The sequence below is a fragment of the Pleurodeles waltl genome, chromosome 5 (genome assembly GCF_031143425.1).
Source record: "Pleurodeles waltl isolate 20211129_DDA chromosome 5, aPleWal1.hap1.20221129, whole genome shotgun sequence".
NCBI lineage: Eukaryota > Metazoa > Chordata > Amphibia > Caudata > Salamandridae > Pleurodeles > Pleurodeles waltl.
The window spans coordinates 988,819,184-988,834,169 of NC_090444.1; the positions used below are offsets into that span (position 1 = coordinate 988,819,184).

The following is a 14,986-nucleotide window of genomic DNA, read 5'->3' on the forward strand; positions in this document are numbered from 1 at the left end:
AGTTTGGCAGTACCAGGGTCTGTGCTACAGACCACTGGGATCATGGGATTGTGTCAACTATGCCAGGGTGGTATAGAGGGGGCAATTCCATGATCATAGACATGTTACATGGCCATATTCGGAGTTACCATTGTGAAGCTACATATAGGTAGTGACCTATATGTAGTGCACATGTGTAATGGTGTCCGGGCACTCACAAAGTCCGGGGAATTGGCCCTGAACAATGTGGGGGCACCTTGGCTAGTGCCAGGGTGCCCTCACACTAAGTAACTTTGCACCTACCCTTTACCAGGTAAAGGTTAGACATATAGGTGACTTATAAGTTACTTAAGTGCAGTGTAAAATGGCTGTGAAATAACGTGGACGTTATTTCACTCAGGCTGCAGTGGCAGGCCTGTGTAAGAATTGTCAGAGCTCTCTATGGGTGGCAAAAGAAATGCTGCAGCCCATAGGGATCTCTTGGAACCCCAATACCCTGGGTACCTCAGTACTATATACTAGGGAATTATAAGGGTGTTCCAGTAAGCCAATGTAAATTGGTGAAATTGGTCACTAGCCTGTTAGTGACAATTTGGAAAGAAATGAGAGCGCATAACCACTGAGGTTCTGGATAGCAGAGCCTCAGTGAGACAGTTAGGCATCACACAGGGAACACATACATATAGGTCACAACCTTATGAGCACTGGGGTCCTGGCTAGCAGGGTCCCAGTGACACATAACAAACATACTGAAAACATAAGGTTTTCACTATGAGCACTGGGCCCTGGCTAGCAGGATCCCAGTGAGACAGTGAAAACACCCTGACATACACTCACAAACAGGCCAAAAGTGGGGGTAACAAGGCTAGAAAGAGGCTACTTTCTCACATGAGGCATTCCACCTGAGAGTCATATACTTGACAAGCAAAGAACACCAGCTCAAAATCCTCTGCAGTGTGACATCCCAACAGGGTGCCTCGATCTCCTGTTACAACATAGAACTTTGCTTGTGTTGAGCGATCACCACTGGTTACTGCCACTTCCACCGTTCCTTTCAGAGGAAGGGGCTCCAGTCCTCCATAATTGTATATCTTGGTGGCAGTTGGGGTGAGAGACGGTGTGGGAGTTAACTGCTGGAACAGGGTCTCATCCATTATGTTAACTGGCCCCCCCGTGTCGATCAGTACAGATGCTAACGTGCCATTGACTTGGACGTTACTCATGGGAGGCAGTCTCTTCTTTTGTTGTCTTCCGCCAGTAAATGAAATTACAAAAATGTCCTCCTCCTCGTCTTCCTCAAAGATGGGTGCTCCAGAGGCTGTATTTTCTCTCACCTCTTCAATCTCCTTGGTCACACTCCGGACGTTGGCGTCTTTTCTCTTTTGATCTCTTTGTTTGCTTCTTCCGGACCTACACACCCTTGCAAAATGATTACCTTTGCCACAACGATTGCAGGATTTTCCTTTTGCCGGGCATCCCATTGTGGCCTTGTGTTCATACCTGCAGCTCCCACAGGCACGTTCACCTGGTCTAAACAGGTTTGGTCTGCGTCCTGGCGCTTGGGGTGCCTGAATGGCATCTACCTGCTCTTCTTTTACCTGGATCGGACGGGTAGACGAAGCCGTTGCCAACGACTGACCTCGCACTACCGCCATGGCATATGCCCGAACCGCTGACAGTTCGGGAGAGCGTGCAAGGATTAGAATTTCGTCGAGGGAGACACATTGCTGGTGTAGAATAAGCTTTCTTAGAGCGTTGGACCGGCACCCCTGGATAATCTGCGCCCTGATCTCTTCTTGCTGGTTGACCCCTACACACGAACTTGCTAGCTTTCTTAGTCTTGCATAAAACATGTCCGTTGATTCAATCTCCGTTTGTTGCGCCTGTCAAAGTTTGAAGCGCTCATAGTCTGAGTTCAGTTGGGGATCAAAGTGCCTGTTTAAAGCTGCCACAGCAGCATCAAAGTCAGATTTATCACCGGTGTCTGGGAGTGAATCGAACAATTCTTGTAATTCATCCCCGCCCATCAGCAACATTAGTGACCTGCGCACCGCTCCATCTGTTTCCCTTGTGGCACAGAAATAGTTGTCTAGTCAATTTAACCATAGGTGCCATCTTGGCGCCGCTGTAGCCGGATCAATCAGTTGGCTGAACGAGGGTAACGCTGTGACTGAAGAATGAACACTGGTATTTGGTTGTGCCAGGAGCTGAGGATTTTCTTGTGGTGGCGCACTCATGTTGTTGCTCTATGTAGACACTGTCAAGAAGGCTACAGCTCTTGTGTGGAGCTTATTATTTTTTTCAGTGTTTACTTTCCTTTCTTTTATTTCTCCTTTTTTTAAAAATTTTTAGTTCAACTCTCCTCATCTCCTACTCATCCCCCTTTTCAATGTCTCTCCCACTCTTGGTTTTCTTTTCCTTTTTTTTCCTTTTATTTATTCAACTGCTGTGTGTAATATTCCCTCCTTGTACCTCATGGAGGGACACACCCCTCTGATGCTGTCCACCGCTCGCTTCCCAGGGCCTCCTCCTTCCGACAAATGCTGCTTAACGTTGCCCAGCAACAGACGCCTTGCATCTCAGGACGCTCCTTCTTTGCCTCTTGGTGTCCCCCCCGGCGCGCGCAGGGCGGGGCTCACCTTGCCAACAGGGAGTTCCCAGTGTTCATTTCTCTGGCCTCTGCGCGCAGGACGGGATTCGCGCGGGAGGCTGGGAGTCTCCGCTGGTCTTCACTGCCGAGAAGGGCAGCGCCGCACAGAACACCCCTGCACGGCCCGGTCACGGGCGAACGCAGGCCCCAGGTGCGCACTCGCCACCGAACGCTCTAGCCCAGCCCAGGTGAGATGGTGACAATCGGTTGGTAGCGGTACCAACGGTCGTACCTCTGCGTCTCGACGACGGTGGGTGGGGCAGGGGTTTACCCACGCTGCTTGGGTCGATGACGGTGGGTGGGGCAGGGGCTTACCCATGCTGCTTGGGTCGAGGTCGTCAGGGTGCCCAACGGTCCGTACTTTTCCCCTCCTTTTTTTTTTTTCTCTGTCGCGAGTTTCGCGACTCACTGCTTCACGACTCACTGCTCAGCCACGCAGGTAAATTTGGTATCCCGCTCATCGCCAATGTAGAGTGGGCCTTTTGGGTGGACATAAATTACACGAACACATGCTGTACTTGCCAGCTCAAGGGGAACTGCGTCGGCGCAGCCCAGTTTTTATTTATAGCCTCACTTCGTGCCCCGCCCAGACACGCGGATCACGTTACAAAATATACGAGATCCCGGATGGCTCTCCGGCTAACTCTCTACAAGGAGCACGCCCTGAAATGTGCTTGAGGAGGTTCATTAAAGAACCTGGACCCACCTCAAATCGACAAGGGTGCATTGTTGAAGACCCTACGCTATATTTTGTGGTTGAAAATGATACTCGATCACACATACCCAGGGTCGCCTCTACTTTTCATCCTTCTAACATCAAAAAGATAAGTTCTGCTGACTGAGGTCATAAAAACACAAGTTAGTTACACTACTTTAGGGACATTATAGCAGCAAGCTTTTGATCTAAAAATCATAACGCCAGTTATTTTCATGTAGCTGCTGCATTAGCTTTACAAATGCCTGACTGACTTCTCATTCCAGTGATGCACTTGTGTCGCATTCCAGCCTCATGTTAGGACCTTGGGGCCTGCATTATACTCCTGACAGGGCAGTGAAACATTGGCACTGATGTACACTGGTGGCCAGAACCTGTTTTCTTTGCTGGGGACTCTTAGCATTCCCAGAACTCAGGCAGGTCAGCCTGAACCTGGGACTTACCCTCACAAAACAGGATGTCTCAAGTCCAATCAAACCTGCTTCCTCCCCAAATCCACCCCCTCTTTCACCCTCCCCTAACCAGCCATCTGTGGGAGACTTGGGGAGGCCTATGAGCCCAGTGGGATTGTCTGTGGACCCCTTACACATTACATATCATGACACAATGATTGTCCTCCATTCTCACCCACCCACATTTCCATGAGAAGTGGTTGAGTCTCACATGAAGGACATGTGATGACTCAACCTGGTATTCCAATCTCAGCCCCTCAACGGAGTGAATAGGCAGGGCACCCCTTCCCATCCAGATTTTAAACAAAATGGGAAATGCACAAGGGCGCGCATTGAGGAGGCAACAACTAAAAACACACCCTGACACAAAACATACAACTGGTACAAGGATCAATCCCTGACCCCTGAAAAACACATCAGGGACAGCTCCTCCATTAGAGCAGAGGAGCATCCATCCTCCCCTCCCCCATGCCAGCAGCAGAAGCTACAAACCTTTCACCACAAAGGGATACAAAACTAGGATTATTATCTCTTCGTGGTGAAAGGGGCGGAGCCATAGAGGCATATGTGTTTGGCCGGCCGTCTCGGGCTGTGTAAACACACATGCACAGTAGACTCTCTCCAACCCAGTGATAGAGTCTGAACAGGCTCCCAGTCTGCCTGGGAGTGCCCAGCTAGGGCAGTCCCAGCCAATCCTGACGCTGCTCTGTGCAGTGTCAGGATTGGCTGCAGAGCAGGCTGGGAGCCTGTGCTTGCCTGCAATGATGACTAGGGAGAGAGGAGCGGCGCAGCAACGGAGTAGGTACGTTTTTATGTATTACTTTTTAAAAATGAAATGTTACCCCCCCACCCTCTGTACCCACCTCGCCCTTTTACATGTCAGTGAGCCGCGCCCTCAAGTTCTGCACTTAGTCCAAACAGCCCCCCATTCTTAATGAAGAAATCAACTGTAGAGTGGAGACGAAATCCAAGGAGGCAACCAAAAGCCCAAAATGTGCAAAAACAGAACAAAAACACAAAGTGAGGAACACTTATCCACCAATGAGGAAGTACAGAAAAGATAGGACACACTTTATTGGATTGCACAGAAGAAGTCCGGGCTACACATAAGCTACGTAAGCGCTGGGCCTCAGGACATCAAACAGCTCTATAGAAAAACAACTAAATGGCAGACTCAGGGTTCAGAAATAAGAGCAAGAGACTTCTTTCTAATGTTTTCCTCACACTTGTTCTTTGAAAAGCTATATTTGGTTCCACTTTTATTAACAAATTGTAGTAAACATGTGGTACAAAATCCACCAATTTAATCAATTTTTGTCAACATTTGTTTTTTGGGGGCGAACACTCATTATAATCGGGTAAAACATTTCCACCCCACCACTTTCAAAATCCACCAGCCACCACTGTACTCTGTGTCATCTAGCCTTAGTCCTTCAGAGAGATCAAAATTCAGAATATTTAGGGGGTCATTACGACCCTGGCGGGCGGCGGTATGTTGGCGGTAATACCGCCAACAGGCTGGCGGTGTTCCGCCAGCAATTATGACCGTGGCGGAATTGCCACGGCCATACAGCCGGCCCCTCCATTTTCCCGCCAGGATTCCGCCTGGCGGTCTCCCGCGGCCTCGGCGGTCTTTTTAAAAGACCGCCGAGGTCGTAATGACCCCATTAGGAATTTCAGAAAGACTGTGTTGGGACGAATATGTCCCCCTGCATGGTAAAAGACGTTTACCCCTTACTTGTGTGACCCAACGGTAAAACAATCTGGTATCCTGATTTTATTTTGTCTCAGTACAAATAAACCCCTACATGTGCACTAGAGGCTTAGGCCCTGAATTGACATTGCGACCATTGACTGGCCCTGAGATCATGGACAATCACCAGGAGAATAGCTTTAACTGGATATAGGAATACCAACTGGGTTGCTGACTATGTAGAGTTAGTGGTGGTGACAGCGTACTATGGCCCATATTTACACTTTTTAGCGCTGCTTTTGCGCCGCTTTTAACGCAAAAGCAGTGCAAACTTACAAAATTCAATCATATTTTGTAAGTTTGCGCCGCTTTTGCGTAAAAAAAATGACGCAAATGCGGCGCTAAAAAAGTATAAATGTGGGCTTTTGTTTTTTAGTGATCAGTAGCTGAAAAGGGGTTTTTACCTATTCAGGGTTATGAGTGCAGTGTCTAACATTCAGCTGAACTTAAGCTACGGTTATGTGTCATGAACAGACCCTGCAATGAGGTCCCCGTGTGAATGCTGAGAGTGTGTGCAGGTATGGTAGCAGGACTCCATAGTTTTTGCAAGTGCGTATGGGTGATGGTACTACTGGAATCCAATTCCGTTTGCCCCTGTCTGACATGCCACAAAATTGAGTTTGCACAACAGACCCCAGCCGGTGGAAGTGCATTACCTGCATTCCTGAGGAAAATGATGTAACTCTAGATAATGCATTGTAGAGGGATAGAAAGAAAATTGACATTAGAAATTCATATGACCTTTTTAGCAAGGGATTGCTGATTAGTCCTTACTGAGCATTGCCACTTGGTTAATGGTGTGGTGATGGCAGTGAATCAGCAGCAACAGCTGCTAGTGAAAAAAGAGTCTCTGGGAACAGCCTGGATCCCTTGTTTTAATTTGAGTGGCCCATCCTGGATTGCTAGTGAGAGACAGATGCAGCGCTTCACACTTATTGTGCTCATGCTGTGGGTACTCTTGAGAAGAGCCATCATCCTTCACAAATACCTCCAATGCACAGGAAAAATGAACTATGAAAAGTAACAGGACAAACGGGTTTCTAAACCCCGATAGTGGACCCACATCACCTGTCACTCTAAAAATAGCCAATGTAATGAGAATAATATAATAAATAATGTAATAATAATATAATATAATAAATGTAATATATAATATAATGGAAATATATAGATATATCTAAACATATACAAATATAATATATAATATAATATAATATAATATAATATAATATAATATAATATAATATAATATAATATAATAAAAAAATATAATACAAAGTACACTGGATGACTGTGGACCTCACTGAAATAATAAGCATAATCCTTGCCAGGGTAATCCACAGAAGTCACTAAATAAACATGTGCTTAACCGTCTGGTAACTTGGCACTAAGCAAGTCAGGCTTAAGTGAGAAGCAACATGCAAAGTATTTATAAAGCACCAAACAGTAATAAAGTGACAACACAACACAAGAACAATTCAAATAATTTAGGGCCATATGTATCATGCATTTTTGCGGTCGCAAACGGCCCGATCAGGCCGTTTGTGACTGCAATAATGCATTTTGGTATGTATGAATTTAAATGGGTGATTCAGTAACATCTTACCGAATCGCAATTTGGAATTGCCCATACATATCGATTTGGTATTAGGAAGGGTCGTGTCAAGGGCGTCCCTTCCTAATATTGAATCGCAGAGGTATGTACAAATGTTTTGTGACCGAAATGCGTTTGCAAAATATTCACATTTTACCACCTACTTCAAGTAGGAGGCAACCCATTCGCAAAGGGACCCATTCCCCTTTGTGAATGGCAGCAAAAATGTTTTTTAAGAGTTGGCAGTGGCCCCATGAACTACTGCCTACTCCTAAAAAATGAAAAGAAGACTTTTCATTTTTCTTTTTTAAACGCATCTTGTTTTCCTTTAAGGAAAACGGGCTGAATTTAAAAAAAAGATTGCTTTATTTAAAAGAAATCACAGACATGGTGGTCTGCTGAGCCCAGCAGGCCACCATTCCTGTGATTTTTGTGTTTCCTAATGGGTAGCAAATTGCGACCTACCTCAGTAATATTAATGAGGTAGGTGAGTTGCAACCCATGAGAAAACACTAAATGAAACTCATGGAGTTTCATACATTAAAATAGCGATTACCTAATTGCAATCCTCAGAGAATCATAATTAGGTAATTGCTATTTAAAATACTAATGCATTTGGCCCTTAGAAACATAGAGTAGATTTTATTAAACAAAATTACACCTAAAGGACAAAAATCCAAAAATTAGAACCAGAGTTATGATTTTTTAAAGTTTCAGGTTAAACTAGAGCCAAAAAGCACAAAGTCCCAGTCACGGTTATCTGATCATGCTGTCCTGGATCAAAGTCAGAACTTCAGGTCGACGTTGATGGAGTGCTGGTCAGATACAAGGACCAGGTTCATTGCAGTGTAAAGTGTACCTTCTACTTAGTCCAATTCCACATGAGGGACCTCAGTGGAGCATCACGTTGGCGGGGACTGAAAAGGGATCATTGTCAAATCGAAGGCCAGGTCGCCATCAAAGCTCCATGTTGGCTGGAGAAGCAGGTGGTTGCTAATGCAAAGAGACTGATGATGTTTTTTTCGACAGGAGGAGCTGAGGACCTCTGGATTTTTGCCTGGATTACAGTTCTTACAGTTTGAAGGTTGGAGGAGTACGCTCTGACCCCAACCATGTGTGCAGGACCTGTGGAGGCTCTTCTTGGGCATCAGGATTTATTCCAGAAAAGGCCAGCAGCAGGGTCCATGCAGGTTCAGTTGGTGCTGGTCAACCGGGTAATTACAGGGAAGGCCTCTGTTAGCTTGTTGTGTCCATTTAGGTTCAAATCGTTGTTATTGGTATGTAACAATATACAGCAATCACATTGTATGATCTGCACTGAATGGGGCTGTATAACTATAAGGACTGTATTAACTGTGAAAACATAAAGCATAATGAAAAGTAAACAATACAACCACCCCTCTCCCCTGGAAGCACGTTTTACCCAATAATACAGCAACAATGAGAGAAAACACTAGTGCTTAGACCCTTTCAAGATCCGGTTCACTGTGTCGAGGCTGGTGTTTCGAGAAGCGTCAGGAGCTGGAGATATTTGCAGCATGTCAATTTCCTAAACTCTGTAGAGAGGAGCGTCAGAAAAGGGCCTTCTAACTTGCAGACAGAATCAGCTTGGCTCATTAATGTCAGAGTGATCTTCTCCATTCCTAAGATGTGCCAAAGGAGATGTATCCAATCTAGGTGCGTGGGAAGAGTATCAGTGCCCCAATGAATGAGTATGTTTTGGGTGGCCACACCAAAGGTCAAACCTATCAATCATCCCCTATGGGACTTCAGAGGATAGGTAAGGACATTAGGAAGGCCCAATAATATATATGCCAGGATGCGGGGAAGTTGGGTATCAAGATGTGAGTCGATGTCCTTCAGCAATGCGCTCCAGGAATGTGTAAGCCTCGGGCACTCACATAGAATATGTGTCAGGGTGCCTAAGGCGCCACAACCCCTCCTACACTTGAGGTTGCGTGAAAGGTCCCCTTTGTGAATACGTGCAGGTATAAGATACCTGTATGTAACAATTTAGCCGCGGATTCTACGCTTTCCATATTTCTAGCGGTGTGACATGCCCTGTAGTATATGTCCTCCCATACCCTATACGTGAAAGATCTACCAATTTCAGCTTCCCAGCGTCGTTGCCCTGGGGATTTCTGTGTATCAGGGGCCGTTTGCAGAAAAGTTTACAATTCGGAGATTAATTGTTTGCACCAATAAGTGGTAGTTCATATGGGGCGTGTCCGAGATGGTCGGGGCAGGCTGGAGCCCCAGGTAAGGGATACTTTGACTATGCTAATGTATTGGAAACTGCCTTTCTAGATATTGCTAGTCCACAAGAGGGACCGAAATATTAAGAGCTTGGGATTTCTGAACATTTACACGGAAGCAGGAGATCTTGCCGAAATCCTTGATCTCCTGCAGAAGAGCCGGAAGGGTCTATTTGCGGTTGTCTGAAGACACCAAAACATCATCAGGATATGAAGCCAGTGTGAGTATTTTATCTGTAAAGGTCAAACCCATTATAGTTGGGTTCAATCGCACTCTTTGTGCAAACGACTCCATGTAAAGAGCGAATAGTAGGAGTGACAGTGGGCACCACTGTCTGGTGGCTCTTTGTATGGCAAAAGGTTGTGAGGAATGGCCATTCACCCACACCATCACCCATGGTTTGCTATAGGTGCTATGAATCCACGCTAAAAAACGGGGGTCAAAGTCAAAATGGGTTAATGTTGAGATCAGGTAAGGACAATGTACTCTGTCAGAGGCCTTCTCCGCGTCGAGAGTTAGAAGCACAACATCTCGGTGAGCTTTATGTATTAGATGGAGGACGCATTTCATGTTATCCCCACATCGGCGGTGTATCACAAATCCAGTTTGGTCTGGGTCAATCAGACCTAGTAGGAGCAGGTTCAGGTGGGTAGCCAGGATACCAGTTAGAAGTTTGATGTAAATATTAAGTAGTCATATTGGCTGGTTGGACCCACATAATTGAGGGTCCTTCTCGAGTTTGGGAAGAACCACAGTGGACGCCTCCAGCAGTAATGATGGAATGGAGTCTGGGCGTCTTATGGCGTTAAATAGGCTTGTCAAGATGGACACTAATAGGAAGCCCAAAGTCTTATAAAATGCAAAAGGGAACCCATCCGGTACCGGGGACTTATGAGGCTTGGCTTAAGCTATCACGAGATACATGTTTTCTATTTTAATTGGGCCCTCCAAATTTGCTGCCTGATCCTGTGTCAAATGAGCTGTGGGAGCACCCCCGATATAAGTCTCAGAATTATACCTCATTGCAGTGTCAGCCGCACACAAGATTTCATAAAACTAACAGAAAGCCAGTGTTATAGGGCCGTCCCCTCTAATCGTGTGCCCCTCGGGCGATCAGAGAGAGTCTACTCCTGTAGACTGTCGTAGGGCTTGGAGGCGACTAGCCAGCAACCAGCCTGTGCAGTTGCCCCCCACATAGAAAGAGTGACGCAGCCATAGGAGTGCTTATTACCCTCTGTCTTGGTCTAGGCCTGCCAATTGTTTACAGGCCACTTCTAATTGTCTCCAAATCTTCGGCACCCCCGTGCGCTTATGGATCTTCTCTAGCTCTAAGGTCCATTTGGTCATCATCTCCCTTTTCTCTTTCCCAATTTTTTTATCCGTGGCTGTAATTGCTATGAACTCTTCTCTAATGACTGCTTTTAGAGTCTCCCCCAGAAGAGAGAGAGAACAGCCCTGGATGTCATTAAGTGCCAAACATCATAAAATAGCCTGCTCAATTTGTGTGACCACCGCCGGGCGCTTTAAGAGAGCTTTGTTCAGTTGCCATGGGTGGAACTGTCTTTGATTGGGTGGGATCCCCAGGGACAAGGACACTGCAGAGTGGTCTGACAAGCAGCGAGGTTGTATTTCCATGGCCGTAAGTAAGGTTTGAATGCATGTAGTTCCTAAAAATAGTCTAGTCGAGCGTACGTTTTATGGGCATGGGAGTAGAAGGTGTAACTAATCCCTAGACTGAGGATGGAACTCCCACCACAGACCTTGGCGTCCCAGCTCCCCCAGCCACCTAGCCTCCTCTCCTGATAATGCTCGCACTCCCCCTGTGCATGATGCTGATCTATACATCTCAGTGTGGAAGTTTATGTTTAGATCTCCTCCCAGTAGAAGCAATTTGTCTTGAGTACCTGTCACCCCCAACAGGGTTTGTTGGATTAATCGTTCTTGCCCCTCAAATGGTGCAGAAATGGACCCCATCACAATAGTGTAATTGGCAATGTGTACCCTGTAAGCCAGAAACTTCCCCTTGACCTGCAGAACCTTATCTCCCACCTTGCCCCGGAAGGAGAAGGAAACTAACATGGCTACTCTGGCTGTCTTTTTGTCCACTGAGGAAAAATACTGTAAGGGAAGGCTCTGGACCGTAATCTATGGCAGTCCACGGCTAAGAGATGAGTCTCCTGTAAGAGGCATATGTCTGCTTCAAAATGATCTAAGTATGAAAGGACCGATCTGCACTTGACTGGGTTGTTAAGAACATTAACATAAAGGGTCAGTATAGTTAAATTAGCTTGAGAGGCGTAAGGGTGGAATCATTCTGATATAGTAGTTTGATCCAGGATGTGTGATAGGAACTCCCATCTCTTGTCCTCCTGTTATCGTGTCCCTCATTGGTTGCTAGCTATATACCTGCCACTCCCCCCTAATTTCAAAATAGAAAATCCCCATCCCTGTAAGAACAAGTTGTGTCCCTTTAGCTCAAACAAGAGGTTGGCTAACTGACCCTTGGAGTCACTTCTGAGATCCTGAGTACAAAGCAAGCAGGTCCAGTCTCCCTTCTTCAGACAGCAGAGCCAAGCTTCTTCTGATTATTCACAGGTCTAAGAGGTTCTGAGGATGTCACTTTTACACCTACAACAAGCCTTTGTGTGGAATACCCCTCCTCTTTGTCAACCCTCCTCACTTCTATGTGTTTGGCTCCAATCTGTCTAGGGAAACAAGGGGCAGGCATGCCCAGATGTGAGCTGCATTTGCCCTTGATAGGGCAGGCAGTTTTAGAAGTGAGGAAGGGGGGCACAACCCTCAGGAAGAGCTGTGTACAATCCCACAGGCCATCCTGCCCAGGATAGAAACTGCCGCCTCCACCCCCAGGGTCCTTTTGTATTTGTACTCCTTTTCATACTGGGGAGTATGGAACATATACACATCACACCTCCGGAGAGCCATTCACAGACATGTGACTCTGGACGCTGGCAGAAAGGCACATTTGGTTTATGCAGAAAAATGCCTAGTTTCTAAAAGTGCCATTATCAGAATAGCAATTTAAAATCTGGCTTTACCATTAAACAGGATTTAAATTACAATTCAAATGAGTGAAGGAAATATTTCTCTATCTGCTCTCAAACTGAAGTGTTTTTTGCCAGGGTGAAATGGCAGCTTGAAACTGCACTGAAAGCTACACTGGTAGGCCTGAGACACGTTTTACAGTGCCTTAAGGGGTGGCACAATGAGTGCTCCAGCCCACTTCTGGCATTTACTTCACATCTGCGGTGTACATGTAGTACCATTTGCTGGGGAATTATAAGTACATTTATTGTGCTAATTGGGTGTGCACCAACTTTACAATGTTTGGAGAGAACAATATTTTCACCACTGGTTAGCGGGGGAAGTGTAGAGTCCTAATGCCAACATAAGCAAGTTCAGCAAAAAGAGGGTATTGAAGGCAAAACATTCTGTGGAATACCACACTAAAGGTGGGCAGGTCTAACACTGACCCTCTCAATGTATGCATCTCTCCTCAAAGTGTTGTAGACAGGAGTGAGAATAGTAAAGGTGCCCACTCCACTTCCCACACTTGTACATTTATCCCGGTTTTTGTTAGAATGAGGTTAGAATAATAAAACTGACCACTGTCCCAAAACAGATCCAATATCCAATTTTACCAGTGTTTGTTTGACTAGAATTGTAATAGTACATGTGACCATACACCCCAAGGTATGCATTTTGCGCAATGTTTGTTACATTGGAGTTATAACAGTAAATCTCTCCCTTTCGATATATGCACTTTCCCTAGTGTTTGTCAGACTAGAATCGTAATAGCAAATATGACCCAGGCTCCCCAACCCAAATGTTTGCACTTTCCCCCATGTTTGCTAGACTGGATTTAAAATTATATATTTTAATCCCTATTGTCAGCATTTTTCTAAAATTCTTTGAATTTTAGTTAGATTAGTGAATTCGTTTTTTGTTATATGGATTTAGGTTGCTTGAAGTTAGGCCACTATATTTTACTATAGCCTGGAAATTTTGTAAGGATATTTTAGGCATATCTATTTTAAAATTATATACATTTTAGACTATTTTAACTATTTTATTTTTACATTATTTTTTTAATAATTTTTTAATTATTTTATAATATATATTTTGTTGTATATGTTATGTTTTAAATATCATTTATTATAAGATTGCACTGGTTGCCTGTTCACAAGCACTCAACAGTTGTCTCTTTGCAATTGCTTTAATGCTCTATGTAACAAAGACTTCTCAAAAATACAGTGCGTTTTACTTGGCACACTTTCTCACGTTCTCCTTTGCCCATCTTCTCATCCTTCTGACCGAGAATCGGGAGGCAGCGCCAAGAGGGTCATACCTTTTCCTGTCATAATGCCTACATTTGGCATCCCTTCTATCTGATCTCCATGCAGGTTATACGATTTTTAGTAAAAAAATGACTTTTCACACTTTGATTTAGAGTTGATGTATGAGTTTCTTAGACTCTGTGTGTCCAACGACAGGACACCTACCCAGGCTTTATTGCTCTTTCGAAATATTGTAAAGAAATAAATACATAAGTGACAATAGAGTACAAAATATACCTAATTAGTTGGTAATTTAACAGAAAGAACTGCAACCTTATGACGGAAACATTTCGGTTTCAATTCATAAAAAAGAGCATACCATCATCAGGACATTGATATTTCAAGGGTAAATTGACCCAGCAGCGCATCCAAGCAAAGCATGAGTTAAGGACACAGACCGGCTGCTCTCTAAACATATCTCCAAGTGACTCTGAAGCAAAAACTCATTCCATGAACAGGAACCAGGAATTACAATTTGAGGACTCTCCGCTTTCTATCATATGAAGAAAATTGCTTCCTCAAATGGCTTCCCAGCTTTTAAGGAAGAAAGACATAGGGCCCAATTTAAAGTGTGGGAGACAATGTACTCCATCGCTAACACAACAGATTGCCCAGTCTCCCAAATTCTTGGTCTGCCTCCCACTCCGTTGACTCCAACGAGAGAAAGCTTAGTCCAATGACCTAATGGGGAGAGGCCGTTAGAGGAAGGGCTTTCAAACATCCACCCAATTCAGGCTGAACAGTGTAAAGTCTTTTTTTCTGGCTGTCATTGTCAGGTAAAACCTGGTGGTGAGCAACAGAAAAATATATATAATGATCCTTACAGCCTGGGAAAAAACTCCCAGAGTGCAGGAGATATTATTATTATTATTATTTTTTTGCTTTTCAGAGACAAGCTCCTCCAGTGGAAGAAGGTCACTCATTCTATCCACAAACAATGAATTTCAATGTTGTATTTTAGTCTGCGGTGTTCAAAAATAACATATTCCCATTGTCTCCTGCTTAAGGAAAAGTTTCAAAATTGAGCTCTCTACTCTAAAATGTTACCATGTTATTGAATACTGGAATGCTACAAATCACACTTAATATTCATTAGTGCAATAACTTATACAACATCTTTTAGTCCTTTCTGCAGCTGAGATTTGTCTTTATAGGGCCATTGATACAGAGAAGAGATAGGCTTTGATGTGTAACACCATCTCACAAACCACACTATTACAATTGTAGGCACC

General features: G+C 44.7%; 1 protein-coding gene across 1 annotated transcript in view; it reads right to left on the reverse strand.

Moving 5' to 3' along the window:
• FNDC1 (fibronectin type III domain containing 1) overlaps nucleotides 1–14,986 on the reverse strand; it is a 1,110,328-nt gene that overhangs the window by 945,024 nt on the left and 150,318 nt on the right. The gene's annotated exons all lie outside the window — the stretch shown is intronic.